Raw genomic sequence first — 16,117 nt, forward strand, 5'->3', positions numbered from 1 at the left:
ACAATATATACTGGTTTATACACTCATATACAATAGCTTACAATACAGCAAAATTATAGATGAATTTACATAATATAGACTAAGAAAATAATTATTGAACTGTATATGATATGAAAAAGTAATTTGTATTATAATAACTATAGATAATTATATTGTTATGCATCTACATAAATTGGCGGAGCTTTGGACATATCAATGTCCATTCTTCGGAAAGAATATTAAAAATATCCTCCCCACTAACTCTCTCTCTATAATCAGTGAGTATAGAATGTAATGTAGAATGTTACATCATAATTCTGTATGGTGGTAAAAGGTCGAAAAATAAATAATACGGTAAAGGTGGAAATCCTATAGAATGTTACATTCTATACTCACTGGTCATAATACTCGATAGAATAGAATAATCGCTGTTTACATCCACTTGAGTGGTTAATTTCTGAAGTAGTGAAAATCAGTTCATAATGTTTCTCAAGGATCAGTTTAACACTAAATCTTGTGCTTATTCAGTTCAGCTCTTTTTTGCATATTTTTTCTTTCCTGTTCTATTTGAGGTTAAATTATTTCTCTATCATTATCCTATACTATTAAACGAGCAACTTCTGTTTATATGTTCAGATGTTTAGATGTTTGGATGCTTAGATGTTGAGATGTTTATATGTTTGTATTTCACCGGATCTCGAAATCGGCTCTAACGATTCTCACGAAATCCAGCACATAGTAGGTTTATGATATAGAGATTCGATTGCACTGGGTTTCATCCCTAGGAAAACTCACTGAAGGACTTCAAAAGGATAATTATCATTCAACCTTGGGAAAACAGCTGATAATAATTATTTTGTCGTCTGGTGGTGATGGAAGTGAGTGAGCAAGCTCATGTGTGTGACTATGTCAATATTATGACTCAGCTGTTGAACTTTTGTAATCATTCAATCAAGTAGGCTACTTAGTGCCGGTTGCAAAAAAGCCGGGTTATTTTGAATCCTGATTAATTCCAGTAGATCCAACTTTTTGGAAGTGGTCTTCTCTGATTTGGTTCTCGTGAAGTTAATCAGGATTAAAATTTAAACAGCTTTTGTGCAACTGGGCCATTGTGAGGGAAATTTTTGCATTCCTCTCGTAATTAATCTCAATTTACTGTGATTAGATAGAACATTTCTGTATGAATGTTATGAATCTTATTATAATTTCTTCTTTCGTAATAAATGTTTTATACTTTTGTACTCTAGCTCGGTCCCCGATATTCATTTGTAATTATTCACCATTGATTTATGTTATGCTATCGGTTGATTATTTCATGTTGGAAGCCTGCTGACAAAACATGCATGATGAACATGTGTGTGTGTGCATTATAACAGAGACAAGAAATATATTGCTTTTATATAGCTTGCTCTATAAGTGCCCTAATATAGGCTTATGCTTATCCTTTATCTATGATTATAAGCAAACATTTATATTCATGTTTATCATGCATGTTCTACCGTTAGTGGCCAACCTGAAAAAGTTCTTCCATTTTTTCCAGTCTTACGATGGAGATTTTTTAAGAAAATCTCAGAAGTTTTGTGAAGATATTCTTCACTGAAGCACTCTTGGTTTATTAGAACAATATATAGGCCTATTTACTAACATTGGGTTCAATCTACTGTTTGTTGAACAAATTATTGATAATAATAGCTCTCAATTTTTTATGTACAACAATAATGAATCTGGAATAGGCATGTGGGGAATAAAACCATGTATAATAGGCCTGTATGTGCATACTCATAAACCATGAATGTATTATAGCATAGGCCTGATTCAATATAGGCTAGTTCCCATCAAACAGCCTATTGTATCCAAAGCCTATGAAGCAATAAACATATTCATTCTCAATCACAGTTGATCAAATGCCTCATTGATATTGAGTTCAATTGTATTATTTATGTTGAGCTCATTAATATCATGTAACTGAATGCTCCTTATGCTCCAGATGGAATGTAGTTGGAATGTTTACGAAGATCTGTATTTGGTTCCAGATATACTGTACCGATATTCATGGTATTTGATCGTTATGGTTATTCCGCGCTGAATACAAGTATTATCAGAGACAAGAAATATAGGCTTATCGTTTATCTATGGTATTATACTAAATAAATATATGTTAAATGCCTCTTCAAATTGATTCAAGTCACCCTATTGATCCAATAGGATGGAGTACTTTCCAAATCAACACCTTAAAGATCAAAGATGTAGCTAACTAAACAATAACATATTGTGCTATCTGTTATGTAGATTTTTCAAATGCAGTCCGTTTATATTGTTGACATCACCAATCTACATATATTAAAAAAAAATCCATTTTCCTAAAATTTAAGAAAAGGGGAAAGTCGGAAGTGGTGCGTGAGAATAGAAGAATTATCTAGAAGACAGTTCTAGATAACAAAATTATACCTAGGATACGTGGATTTGAGCCCAGGAACAATCAAAATTAATGGTCTGCTGAATATCAGAAACGCTCAAGTCATTTTCCGACTAGAGTGTACTTTTCACCGACTTGACCGAATTGAGATAGATAAGACCTTTTAGAAATCACGCGAAATGTACATTTTATGAAAACATCAATAAAAGTAGAGTCTCGATCATGAATAAAACGTATCACACAACATTCCCAGCTGTAGGCTGTGGTGTCCAGTTATTTATATTTCAATTGAAAAATTTTATAGAAAATATCTCTATCGGCTTTTGTGTACGCATCAGACTAGTTTAATGCTTAAATTGTTCCAATTGCTATAACCTCAACCTTTATCTTTTTCAGGTTATCAGCGTTGCACTTCCAACCCTATATCATGAGGATAATTGGATCAAAATCCATTCTAATCCAAATTGAAAGACAAAAAATATGAATAGTGGAAATGAGGATCTTTGCACTGAAGCTTTAGCTTGCAATATATTTGGTATAAATTCTTTGATAGGGTAGGTATGATATTATTCAATTCAATAATTCTCTAGTATGGCTTTATATATATAGCACAATAAGCTACCGTATTCTTAATTTTGTCTTGTGATTGATTTATTATATTTCTGTGTAATTGTGAAGGCAAGGTTGTCGTAGATATCCGTATTGTATGAAAACGACATGATATCGTGAAAGCCACTATTATTAAAAAAAAAAATGGAGATACTTTACTCTGTATGAGATAAGATGAGACTTGAAGGAAATATCCGTGTTGCTAAATTGTGCCAAATTTCAATCAAGTAAACCCATGCAAGTCCATGTAACAGCGATATATTCAATTCGACATCACAGTCGATGCAATGTTGTCAATTTGAATCTATCCTGTCATAAATATGAACTTGAATGGAAAGATTGGAATTTTGGACACGGATATTTTCTCATCGATAAGTATCAACTTATAGCCTACTACACAAACTACTGATTCGGTTGTTTTTCTATCATCAATTTCTAGTAAACAGGCAGAGTATAAACAGGCTAGTAGAGTATAAGCTCTACTCGACAATATCAAGGCGGTTCCATTAAATTGTTTTCAATAAATTAATTGAAATTTGAAATTTGTTTTGTGTGTGGAACTTGTTCTTCAGGTAGAGACCGGATCTCTTGCCAAAGCTCAATCTACTTTTAATGGCAAATTAGGAAGTTACAGAGTCTACAATTTGAAAATTGTTTCTATTCAACCCAATTCACGGTACCTAATTTTTATTGATTATCAGTTTATTCTATGAGACTATCATACTACCAAGTGACCTACACCAGACCTCACTGAATTCAAAAGAGTTCTTGCCAAAGTTCAATGTACTTTTAATGGCAAATTAGGAAGTTACAGAGTCTACAATTTGAAAATTGTTTCTATTCAGCCCATTTCACGGTAATTATAATTAATATCAGTTTATTCTATGAGACTATTATGCTGGCAACTACACCAGACCTCACTGAACTCAAAATCTAGGTGACCTTCCAGTTGACTACAGCCTTGAAACACATTACAAGAATGGTCAATAGAGAACAGAATTGGACAGGTAATGGCACAATAATGCAACGGTGCCAGCACACAACAAAACATTACAGTTGAGTTAATTCGGCAGTTGGCCGCCAGAATGCGCCAGTTACCGCACTTTGAGTCTTCCATAATTCCTCGAACGCGTGACGTGGTGGAGAGTTATGGCCAAAAAGAGGCGGGACTTGGATGAATGGGAGGTGACTTCACGTTTAGAGGATAAATTGGGCTGATTCCAGCAACAGCTGTTCGTCACAGTTCTTGTCTTGAGGCAGGGTTGGCACTTGTCAGCCAAAGGAGTCAGAAACAAGACATGATTTGAAAGATATTTTTCTGTTTGATTATGGGTAAAAACATAGTGGAGCGTCGTAGGTGGCTTCAAGCTCAAGAGTGTTGAACTATAGAGAATAAAATAGAATGACTGCCTTTATTTTTGACCTAGGAGGGCGAAGTTAGGGCGCAGTCGGCCCTCTCTCACACTGAAACCTCTAAGAAAAGATAGAATAACGAATCTATGGATAGATTTACCATGTATAGAATCAGTAGGTATTGTCATATTGTATAGAATATCGGGTCACCGAGCTTCGCTCGTTATTTATTTATTGACTTTTGATAAACCAAACACAATTCTTTTAAATGATTGGGGAAGTAGGCCTACTTACAGCACAGCCCAAAACTGTTTCTTTCACGAATTTTGATTTATAGACTATAAATAGTCCAGAAAGTAGGTTATGTTCCATACACTTGAATTCAGGTTCAATTTTCTGTTCAAACATTTGAAAACAAAAAAATTATAATTTAGATTATATACAAACCAAATTAAATAACAAAATAACACTCACTAATCGCTTGAAATTGTCAAATAATGATCAACTTTGAAAATAATGATATACTCTAGTTTAGGAAGATTATCATTGATCAACATAGTTTAGGAGGATTATCATGTCATGTCAACAAATAAGATTATGTTGATCATAATCGATTAAATTGTCTAGCTAGATAAATTTCTAAAGTTGAGACACCTGGGCCAATTAGACTACAAATAATGCAGCTCGCTAAAAAGCTGTTGTAAGAATTACAAGTCTACAGATGGGAATTACTGAGATATTGCAATTATTCAAATGCTAATCAATTTATTATTATTATTATTATTACTATTATTATTATTATTATTATTATTATATTATTATTAAACGAAAATCCAAATTAAACGCTGTTTTCCACCCCCAAGACTTCTGCTACAGCAAATATTGACAACAGGGTAAACAGCTAGATGGATATTCGATGGGCGCTACTATTCAAAAATTATTTGTCAGCCCGGGAGATAATTATAATTATTTCCCGGGCTGATAAATAATTTTCGAATACTAGCGCTCATCTTCCATCTAGCTGTTTACCCTGTTGTCAATATTTGCAGTAGCAGAAGTATTTGAGGTGAATTACAGCATTTGATTTGGATTTTTGTTTAATAATTATAAAGAATTACAAGATTTACAAGTACGAAGGAATATGAATCATAGGGATCTGTATAGCCTAGGTCCATGGCTTCCTCATCATAGCCTTGAAGCAGATAGCGTAGCCTACACGTTTTCTGGACTAGCCCACTCGTTCAAGAGTGACTATCCTGCATTCTGCAAATCATGTGGGCCTGAAACTTTCTAGTAGTTTGTAGAGTATCAACGTATTGATAGTAGATTTTTTTTATTCATGTTAATGAATCAAAATACTGAGACTGTACTGAATCTCTCATTCTTCATTGAAAAAATAATCCATACTTGATATTGTATCTACTTAACAGTAGAATGAATACTAGATGTAAGTAGCCTAGGTTAGACTACTTATAAAAACCAGGTTATTGGAACTTGGGAGAAATGAATCATGAAAATGATGTACTAAGAAAGGTAAGAAATTATATAGTTATTAGATGGTGGGACGGACTTGGTATAAAGTATGGAATCAATCATGATTATGTTCATTGAGTGAAGAGAAAAGATGTCCAAACTCTTCCAGATCACTCCTTAATTTTTCAACAAATTTTAATAAATTGAATATGAATAATTACCACAATATCAACTTCTCAACTACACAAAAAGTGAATTTTAATAAAAGAGATGTGTCCTTGACTCATAGATGAAGAAGGACTTGTCAGTGTTTAAAAAATAAAATTATTGATGCGTGATAAAATTATTGATGAGAATGAGAGAGAATAGAGAGAGAAGAAGAAAAGAGAGAGAGTGTGAGTGAGAAAGACTCGTTTATTTTTAATTTTGGTAATAAAGGATTAAGAATAAGATAACGTCCAATGTAAGGAAATTGTGAGTATATGTGATAAGAGAGTATCTATTGATAGAAGATGAAACTATTAACCATCACACGAGTAAAGAAGACGGAATACAAAATGGATTTTGGAGGGGTGATTGAAGAGTCAGACGCGAGAGAGAAAAATGCTTACAGAAAGAAAACGCGTAGAAAGAACTCTATTAAGGGATCGAAAAACATTTATCCTTCCAAGATTAAAGAAGTGAGAAAATATACAATATGATCAATACCGAAATGCAAAGACATTACAATAATATCTGAAGTTCTATTTTGTGCATTGTTGAATATAAATTGATAAATAAATAAATAATACACTCACAATATTACTGAAGGTGAGGTGCAGGCTTTCAGAGACTAGGAGATGTAAAGATACCAAACAAAGATGAACAATGAGACTTCACATGAGACTGATAGAGACAGCAACAAATTATGGTATAAGAATCTAACGAAGACAGAAGCATCAATCTAAGAACTAGAATTAAGAAAGGAAGAACATAGAGAGAGAAGAATGGAAAATAGCGACCTCCTCCAAACAAGGACACATTATTCAAAATGATATAGGAGTAAGAGAGACAGATGAATCCTATCTCATCTTCTCTCGAAAGACAGAGAGAGCGTGAGGGCTGACAGGAGATAACACATGAGATAAGGATGCAGCTATCATTCCACCATGAGATGGAGGAAGATAGCTACTGGGAGGAAACCTCCATCGAAGAGAGATAGAAGAATCCAACACCACAGGGAAGACAAAGTATGAGTTGTGATGAGAGGAGGCTGATACATAGGAATGTGAGGAGAGAGAGGGAAGAATCCAACACAATACAGATTGGAAAGAGATGAGAGGAGGACAGAGAACAGAAGAGAAGTGAAGATAGGAGAGATTTAAAAAGGAATGCGGGAGGAAGAAGCCTTCTGAAGGAGAAGAGGTCTAATTTATAAGGAAGAAGAAGGGACTATCTGACACTGTAGAGGAAGAACAGAGGAGGGAATACTGAAGATAAGACGAGGGAAAGATTCTCGTCCATGGAATCTAGGAACGTGAGAGAGAGCGATAAATTGAGTATGTGAGACAGTGTGGGAGTGAGTGTAAGAGGATAGGAGAAGAGGTAGAGATGGAAGTGAGAGATAGAGGTATGATTTGTGTGAGAGGAGTGAGTGAGATGAAGTGTGTGTGAGAATGAGTTTCAAAGAGAGACGGTAAGAGAGGGTTTGATAAACTAAGAGGGGTGAGTGAGGGATAATGGCACAGAGTGAGTGAGAGAGGATGCAGCTATCATTCCACCATGAGATGGAGGAAGATAGTTACTGGGAGGAAACCTCCATCGGAGAGAGATAGAAGAATCGAACACTATACAGAGAAGACAAAGATAAAGTATGAGTTGGGTACTATGTAGTAAGACTCAGGTTAAGAGAGAGACACAGTGAGAGTAAGAGAGAGGGAGTATTATACAGAGAAGCAGGGGATAAGAGAGTGAGTGCGAGAGTGTTTGAGATGTAGAAGAAAGAGTGAGTGTGGGGGAATGACAGAGAGTGACTAAGAGAGCCATATAGTGAGAGTGAGGGTATGATAAAGATGCAGTGGAGTGAGTGAGAGAGGAGAAGCAATATACTGAGAACCAGGGGATGAGAGAGTGAGTGAGAGAGTGTTTGGGATGTAGAAGAGAGACCGTTCCGTTGCATCCCAACGCGACTGTCAGAACTGAGAACTGTGATGGCGCGGGAGGGGGCCGTTTGATAATCACCAAAAGGGACACGCCCCCCTAACATTGGCGTCACAATTTTGATATGGAGGGAGCGCCGGGTCCCGGATTGAGGGACGCTCGCACGACGCTTGCAGACGCTAGCAAAGCATTCTCTCTCAGACGTCCAACAGCTACACATGTCGTCTCTCTCCGCGGAACAGACCAGATTCCAACTTCCAAATATCACCGGTGCATGCCTCATCAACACTGGGTGAGTAGTTTGTATTTGCACTCGAATAAAACGATCAAAACATCCTCACACCACTTTGTTTTACTGTTTTTGTATCAACCAACAAAAAACACTGTTTTGATAATATTGTTAGACTCGAAAATAGACTAGGAGAAGACTGATAAATGTTTCCTCTTCAATTTCCACTATAGGTACAGTTTGTGACTATTTAGTGTTAACAAGATTTGGCTTATAATAATGGCTGGATAATATTGTTAGACTCGAAAATAGACTAGGAGAAGACTGAAAAATTTTCCTTCTTCAACTACCAGGAACAGTTTGAGACTATTTAGTGATAACAAGATTTGGCTGTGACAAAGATAAAACTCTATTTTGATAGGATTGTTCTCGAAAATAAACTAGGAGAAGATTGAAAAATGTTTCCTCTTTGACTTTACAGTGTGCGACTATATAGTGATAACACACCGTCAAGCTAGTGAACTTCTCTAGTAGCCATTAGTTGCAATATTATCTTCATTGTTTCTTAGTTCCATTGTACTCTTTCCAACTGAATCTTAATACTATAAACTGATGAATACTCCATGTTTGTTACAGTTAGGAGTTTTGTTTGGATTGAGATTTTTTTTGTAGACGTGATACTTAGTTACAGATTGATTAGATCAAATGCAATAATCAAATCTCAATAAACCAAAGGGTTTAGGTTAGTCAGGAAGTTATGAAAATTCAAAATGTTTTCTGGACGTGATACTTACACATTGATCAGAGCAAACATTGCAATAATCAAATCTCAATAAACCAGAGGGTTTAGGTTAGTCAGGAAGTTATGAGAATTCAAAATGTTTGTGTTCATGTAATTTGACGTAACTGAATATATTTGGAGTTCATACCCTACCTTGAAGACTACCTTGTTCCCAATAACTACTAACTGTATGGAGAGTTCTGGAGAAAATATTCTTATTAAATTCCTGGCTTTGAATAATATTATACATCGCTCTAAACTCTAGCTAAATTCTCCAATATTCACAATAATTGTTATTGTTTTTGAAGACTTGTCTTGTACATTTTGGCGTTTGGTTTGGGAAATATCCACTAGTTTTTGATTTTGTTAAAACATTACAAAAAGTGTAATCAGTACTCATATTCCTTATTTATTGAGAGACATTTGGAACTGGAGCAATTGAACTCATCTACATTCATTCTTGTGGCTTGTGATTATTCTTCCCTTAGTAGATTGATTCAGTGAATTTCGATGACTAGAGTGGCTGGTTATCATTATATTCTTTGCCATGTTGGAACTTGGGAGCTTGTTAAACGAAATCTCTTTCCAAAAGTATGTTCACATGATAGCTCCTCACTGTTTTTAATGCCTATGACTCAACACTATATTCTTATTTACAAACAAAGGATTCATTAAAACACGTAATCATCTTGGAGGTCACTTGTGCCTTTGATTATGTGTTGTGTTTTCAGACATCAAAAAATTGAGTAGATAACCTCCAAATAAATATACCTAATCTTTTGGTAGATGCATCGCGGTGAATTCTTGAACATTGAATAATTTCTTAGTCTTGTTTCCAATTTATTTCATGCAAAAATTAGGTGCTCTCATGTTTTGAAGCAGCTTAAAATTGAGAAATAACGGAATAAATGTTTGAGAATATTGACATTATCAATTCATGTTATCGCAATTTGATTGATTGTTTTAGAGTTTAGTTTTAGGCTATATATTATGAGTCGTCTTTATCATATTTGTTCACAAGTAAAATCTATAGCTATGTGAGTTTCGAATTCCATCCATCATAATGATCATAATTATGAATCACATACTGGTTTATAATGATGAATCATTGAATAATAATGAAGTTTCAAAATCATTATACATTAAATAATAATGAATCATTCATTGATGTATGATTGATATCTATTGGAACGCCTTGTTTTCAGAATAATGTGTTTGTGAATAAGTGGAGGCCTAGATTCAAATATTAGCAAAATGTGGATTATGGTTTAACGTCAAAAATTCTATTCTTTTTTCTCATGATATGATTTTTATGCCAATATTCTTCATTGTCCATCAGCTAAAATCAGACTTAGCTCTTCCCCTTCTGCTTGTCTGTATAGGTTATGAAGTATACTCAATAATGTGTGAATTTTATTATTGTTTTATGTGTAATTTAATCATTTCATTTTCAATTATAATATTTTTTTGTGATAAACTAGCCTGGATTCAAAATCGGGGTCTTGAAATCGCAATCGCTTACCACACTTTAGTCCCTGATTTCTGATTTTTGTCAGAAAGTGGGGACAGCAGAAACATGATGAATTTAGGGGATGTAGGGACATGCAAGGGGGGATATATCCCGGGCCAAAACTGGGCGTTGGTGGGGGTGAAATTCTATGGGTATTGATGAGCTGAGGCTGGACCCGTGTAGGGGATGAAAGTTGTGGGGTGGGAAGGGGGTTTATACCCAGATAGCGGTTCAACCCTTGCTTATGGAGGGGAGAAATTGCAAACCCAGTGGTGGGGGAAATGAATTCAAAGCCGAGACAAGTACAGTTCTGGAATGAGATTGTAGGTCTGGCTCCAACGTCAGGGTACACGAGGGGGGGATGCTGGGTGGGGGGAAGGGAGCCTTTTTAAAATGATGGCGTTTTGCAAATAAAATGTTCCCCTCCACGCGTTTCCTCGTGAACCCAGTGACGACATAGAGGTTTCATCGATTTTCCCCAACCCTCAAATTTCCCAACCCATCCCTTACAACGAGATTCCATGGTGTGTCTACAATACAGCATTCCACTACAATATTCATCTCATACTCTCATTCATCTCATATAATAGTGAATGTTGAGACTCTAGGATATTGTGGGTTTAATCAATATTGATTAACATTGAAATTACTGAGATATTGTCAGATGGTTTACCCTGTTGTCAATATTTGCAGTAGTAGAAGTCTTCGGGGTGAATTACAGCATTTAATTTGGATTTTCGTTTAATAATAACTATTAATATTGATCCACACGAATCTGATATATGAACTTCAGATAAATTAATTAAAATAAAATCAAAATCAAATCAAATAATTTTTATTTTGACAGTATAGCAAAATACTGTATAAATTATACTGCTATAAAATTATGTTCATCTATTTTCATTGATAACCACAACACTGTTATTAAAACGGACTACAAAATTATATATTCTCTATTTCAAGAGTCAAATGAGATGAAAAGAGTATTGATGATGATAATGATTATGATGATAACTAGAATGAGCCTTGATGATTGGTCCAACTAATACGAAAGAACACCCACGATGAAAATTCTTCTCTTGAAACTCAGGAAGATTTTAATTCATCAGACGAACCAAACTTCGAACCGGTTTCATCCCAATAGATAAAATGAACTAGAGCGTTACCAATCACTAATAATAATAATCCATTGTAAGATCATTTTTGAACATTTCAGTTCAGTAATGCACCAAAGTCTTGCCAAAGACCGACTTTGACTGCAATAAACACTCACTTGTCTTGTACTGATGGTCACTTGTAATAATAATACTGAGGGTGATCCCCACATAAGCTCTCAGGCTTGTGCGTGGGTAATGAGTAAGAAGGATGATGAGAAATGACGACTACTTTTAAGGTAGTCGGGACCGACGGCTCATCGTCTCCTCCCAAAGACACTCGAATATCATTATTGGCTAATCATCAACTGAATTTTGAATAGTAAAATAGGAGATATTAAAAGAGATAGTAAAATAGGTGATCCCCACATGAGCTCTCAGGCTTGTGCGTGGGTAATGAGTGAGAAGGATGATGAGAAATGACGTCTACTTTTAAGGTAGTCGGAGGTTCTCACATCTTCCAGTATGATAAAATTGGAGATTATCACTTTATCAGTCACAATAATCAGCGTAATCCCTAATCACTGATTATCTGATTACCCAATAATTTTTCTATAGCTCTACAGCCCATTGTGGGCTTTGACCTCCTCCACAACATTCCTCCAAGCATTTCTATCCTCTATGAATTCTCTCCATCCTCTATAACCCATTATTATCGAATCATCCCTTGGATTACCCAATTATAAATCGAGTGTCCTTGTACCCTGATGCTCTGTTATTCCAGGTGACCCATGGAATGTGAAACATTGAATGCTGATAAATAAGGAAAGCTACAAGACACAAAACAACGCGGAAGAAGAAATTGAGTTCATCAGAGATTTACAATGGTGTAATAACCGAAACCGGTCTTTCTAAGTATCAATAAATCTGTGGTTTTTGACAATTTCTTAGTCTTTTTCATTCAATATGAATAATTACCACAATATAAACTTCCCAACTACACAAAAAGTAATAGTATCAATCATAATATCTATAAAATAGAATTATAGTACACTTTGTCAATCATAATAATATTGGGAGGCTGTAGCATTGAAACGATATCTACTTTTCAATAAAACTTGAGAAAATTATTTATTTATTATTTTACAAAGGCGACTTTCTAGAAGTATTTTAAGCCTAGGTGATGATGATGGGATGAATGATAATACAATGAAGGTAGATTTATGAATGAATAAAAATCATAATAATATTAGGAGGTTGTAAAATCAGAATGATGCCTACTTCTCAATAATACTTGAGAAAAAATACTATCGATTAATTTTTCAATTTAATATGATTGGATCAACGCATTCATTAATTTTGATAATTTGTCTCACAATTCTATTAGTGTAGCCTACTGATAAAATTCATGAATAACTCCCTCAACTGAAGAATATTATAATATTAATATGGTGAATGATTTCTGTGATCTATTTTTTCATTGCATTCAATGCACACAATGATAAAATTAATTAGTTAATTGTACAATTACTGTAGGTACCCACATTTAGATGAGTTAAGCTAACTCTATATATAGACCTAGCAGCTAAATAATTTGTTAACTTGATCTACAGTCATGAATACTATTTTTCCAATTCATTCACAAAAAATGGAAAAAAATAAACGAACAAGTGAATGATTCCATTTATCACAATATATTTTGGACAGAAATTGAACTTTAACTTTCCTCAGTAAAAACATAACCTATTTTTTCGGACATTTTATTATTTATCGAAATTTGGGAACAGAATAGTTTTGGGCTATGCCTGTTGTTTTATCCCGATCATATTCATATATGATTTGTAATTGTATCAATAAATAAATACTACTTCCCCCTAAACAGAGTTGAAATAGACTGGAATCGGGAGCTCCTCTGAAAACACTAGTCCCTGTTTTGTAGCACGTACAACTTAGACTTTGACCCTTTCTAATCAGTACAAGAATTACGGTCAAATCCACAACCTTCTAGGAAATGACCTCCCATTCAAAAAATACAAAAGGTGAGCCCCGTCTCTCCATGCAATCATTGCGTGGCCTTGGCTTCTATATGGAGGACACAATACAACCCTTTACCTTCTTTCAGAAAACCCTTCACTATAAACGAAGGACGCAATAAATGTCCATCGGTTCCCTATGAAAGGGTTGAACGAGGGTTAACCCTTTGGTCCACTGATAAATTACAGTTTTGTAGGCCTATTTGGAGGAAGCGTGCTCGGACAAAGTCATTACAGCCCTATTGTCTAATGCAACCCTTTGTGTGTGATTTGAAAAATACATACAATGGGAAAGGGTTGGAAGGCGCTTTTTTACGGAATTTCCAACAATGTCCCCGGATTGTTACACAACAATACGATATTGTTCAGGGAGTTTTAGAATTATTTTGAGGGTGACATTGACCTAGCCCCTGATTTTTTAGAGGTATTGGGATAGAGGATGAAATACTTTTTTTGGATCTGGGTTAGAGAATTTTTGAACTCGAGTTGATTCATGTTTCTCCAGAATAATGATAGAAACTACATTTTTTAGATGAAAAAGATCATTCAGTGATAAATATTTGTCCTGGCTTCCCTTTGCAACACAGACAGTGTTAGATTGACTCTTTTAAACTTCATTTCTCCCAAAAAAATGAATATTTCTCCTCTATCAGAATTAACTGTTTATTAATTTAATATCTGTCACTATTTAATAAGTTGGGAATGAATTTGAAATTCTTGTTTTTCAATTCCATTTCAGAAAGACCTGAACAACTTATGAATAACTATTGTAAGTTACACCACAAACCAATGTTCGAATCATGTTATGAGCAGCGATGAAACAGATCTCTATAAACCAGTAATACTTCCATGGGAATGACTGGCAGACATCCACAAAGTGAGGTAATCCAAAACTTCAAATGTCAATGAACTTCCATTATCATCATATTGTTCCTAACACACCAAATACCCACTCCAAAAAGTGAATAAGTTGAACCAATCTTTATAATTCAGCAAGTTGATAATTTCAATTTGAATTAACCAATTTAGAAAAAATTATATTACCAATTTAGAAAAAAATTATATTTCCAATTTATTTTTCAAGTAGCCCCATTGTAATGCTTATAATTCGTCATCTCCAAATCTCCTAATGATAACAACCAGAAGTCATAGCCTAATCATAACGAAATTTCAATTAGAATTCGATATCACAAATTTCCAGCATTGTGAAGATAATGTGAATAGTTCCTCATGAAACTATTTAGTCATATTTTCAAAGTTTAACACTTTCAAAAATATATTTGATTGAAATCGGTAATATATTTTTATTAATAACACAATCGATTAATTATTGTTTTGTGATAAATCACAAGTTTAACCTTACATTTTATAGCAACCTTACTACTTGTACTGTTTTATAAGAATAATAATGCGGAATTAAAAAATCACTTTACTTATATGGCCTAATTTTGTTCAAACTGATAAAAACAATATGAAAACTTGTAGTACTTCAAGTTGAGAATGACCAATGGTCGGAACTAGTCGTTAAAATATTTAAAAGTTTTTAATAAAGGGTACTAAAAGTTTTTATATTGTTTTTATTAATTTGAATAATTGAAATATGCATCTTCCGACTTGTGTAATACAATACTACAATACATCAACTACATTAAAAATGTTAAAATGTAAAATTATTTTATAAAATCTGCAGGATACGAGCGAGGATCTCCAAGGACGACAGGACATGATGTGCAACGACCTCTGCCAGATTGTTGTGGACCTACCTGTACGTATACTGAATGTATCCTGAGTGAATAAGCTATCCGGTATACCTTCAGTATACGTAACAGGAGGGCCCACTTTTCTTCATATCAGCTGACTGCCTCTCACTCACTTGCTGTCTCTCTCTTCAACACTCCAACACGTCGACAAGGATTATACCGGAAAATATAGGACTTTACATACTTTAGATAATATAGCAATAGATTTAGCCATTCAAGAAATTCATCTATAGCAAAATTAATCAATACATAGTCTACATTTAAAAATAGAGAACTTCACATTCTAGATAATATAGCAAAAGCTATAGCGATTCAAGAGAATTACCTATAGCAAAATTGATCATTAAATACATTTAAAAATAGAGAACTTCACATTCTAGATAATGTAGCAACAGCTACAGTGATTTATGAAATTTACCTATAGCAAAATTAATCAATTAATACATTTAAAAATATAGAACTTCACATTATAGATAATATAGCGACAGCTACAGTGATTTATGAAATTTACCTATAGAAAAATTAATTAATTAATGAATTTAAAAATTCATCAAATAAATTTTCTATCGAATTTGTTGAATATTGTGTTAAAGTTTCATATATATTAAATTTGATCTATGGATATAGCCAAGTTGATTCACAATAGATATGTCATTCTAGCAGGCATCTTACTATAATGAAGTTATCATGAAATATGTTCATGATCAACAAGTATGATTCAGTAGTATAAAAAGAAATTGT

General features: G+C 34.1%; 1 long non-coding RNA gene across 1 annotated transcript; it reads left to right on the forward strand.

Moving 5' to 3' along the window:
- The first annotated feature begins 8,131 nt into the window (after positions 1 to 8,131).
- Positions 8,132 to 15,790, forward strand: LOC120352625. Its single transcript, XR_005571974.1, has 3 exons — positions 8,132 to 8,261; positions 14,356 to 14,498; positions 15,307 to 15,790. It is a non-coding gene; the product is annotated as an uncharacterized LOC120352625 (long non-coding RNA).
- Positions 15,791 to 16,117: the final 327 nt, after the last annotated feature.

This window comes from Nilaparvata lugens, chromosome 8, assembly GCF_014356525.2.
Source record: "Nilaparvata lugens isolate BPH chromosome 8, ASM1435652v1, whole genome shotgun sequence".
NCBI lineage: Eukaryota > Metazoa > Arthropoda > Insecta > Hemiptera > Delphacidae > Nilaparvata > Nilaparvata lugens.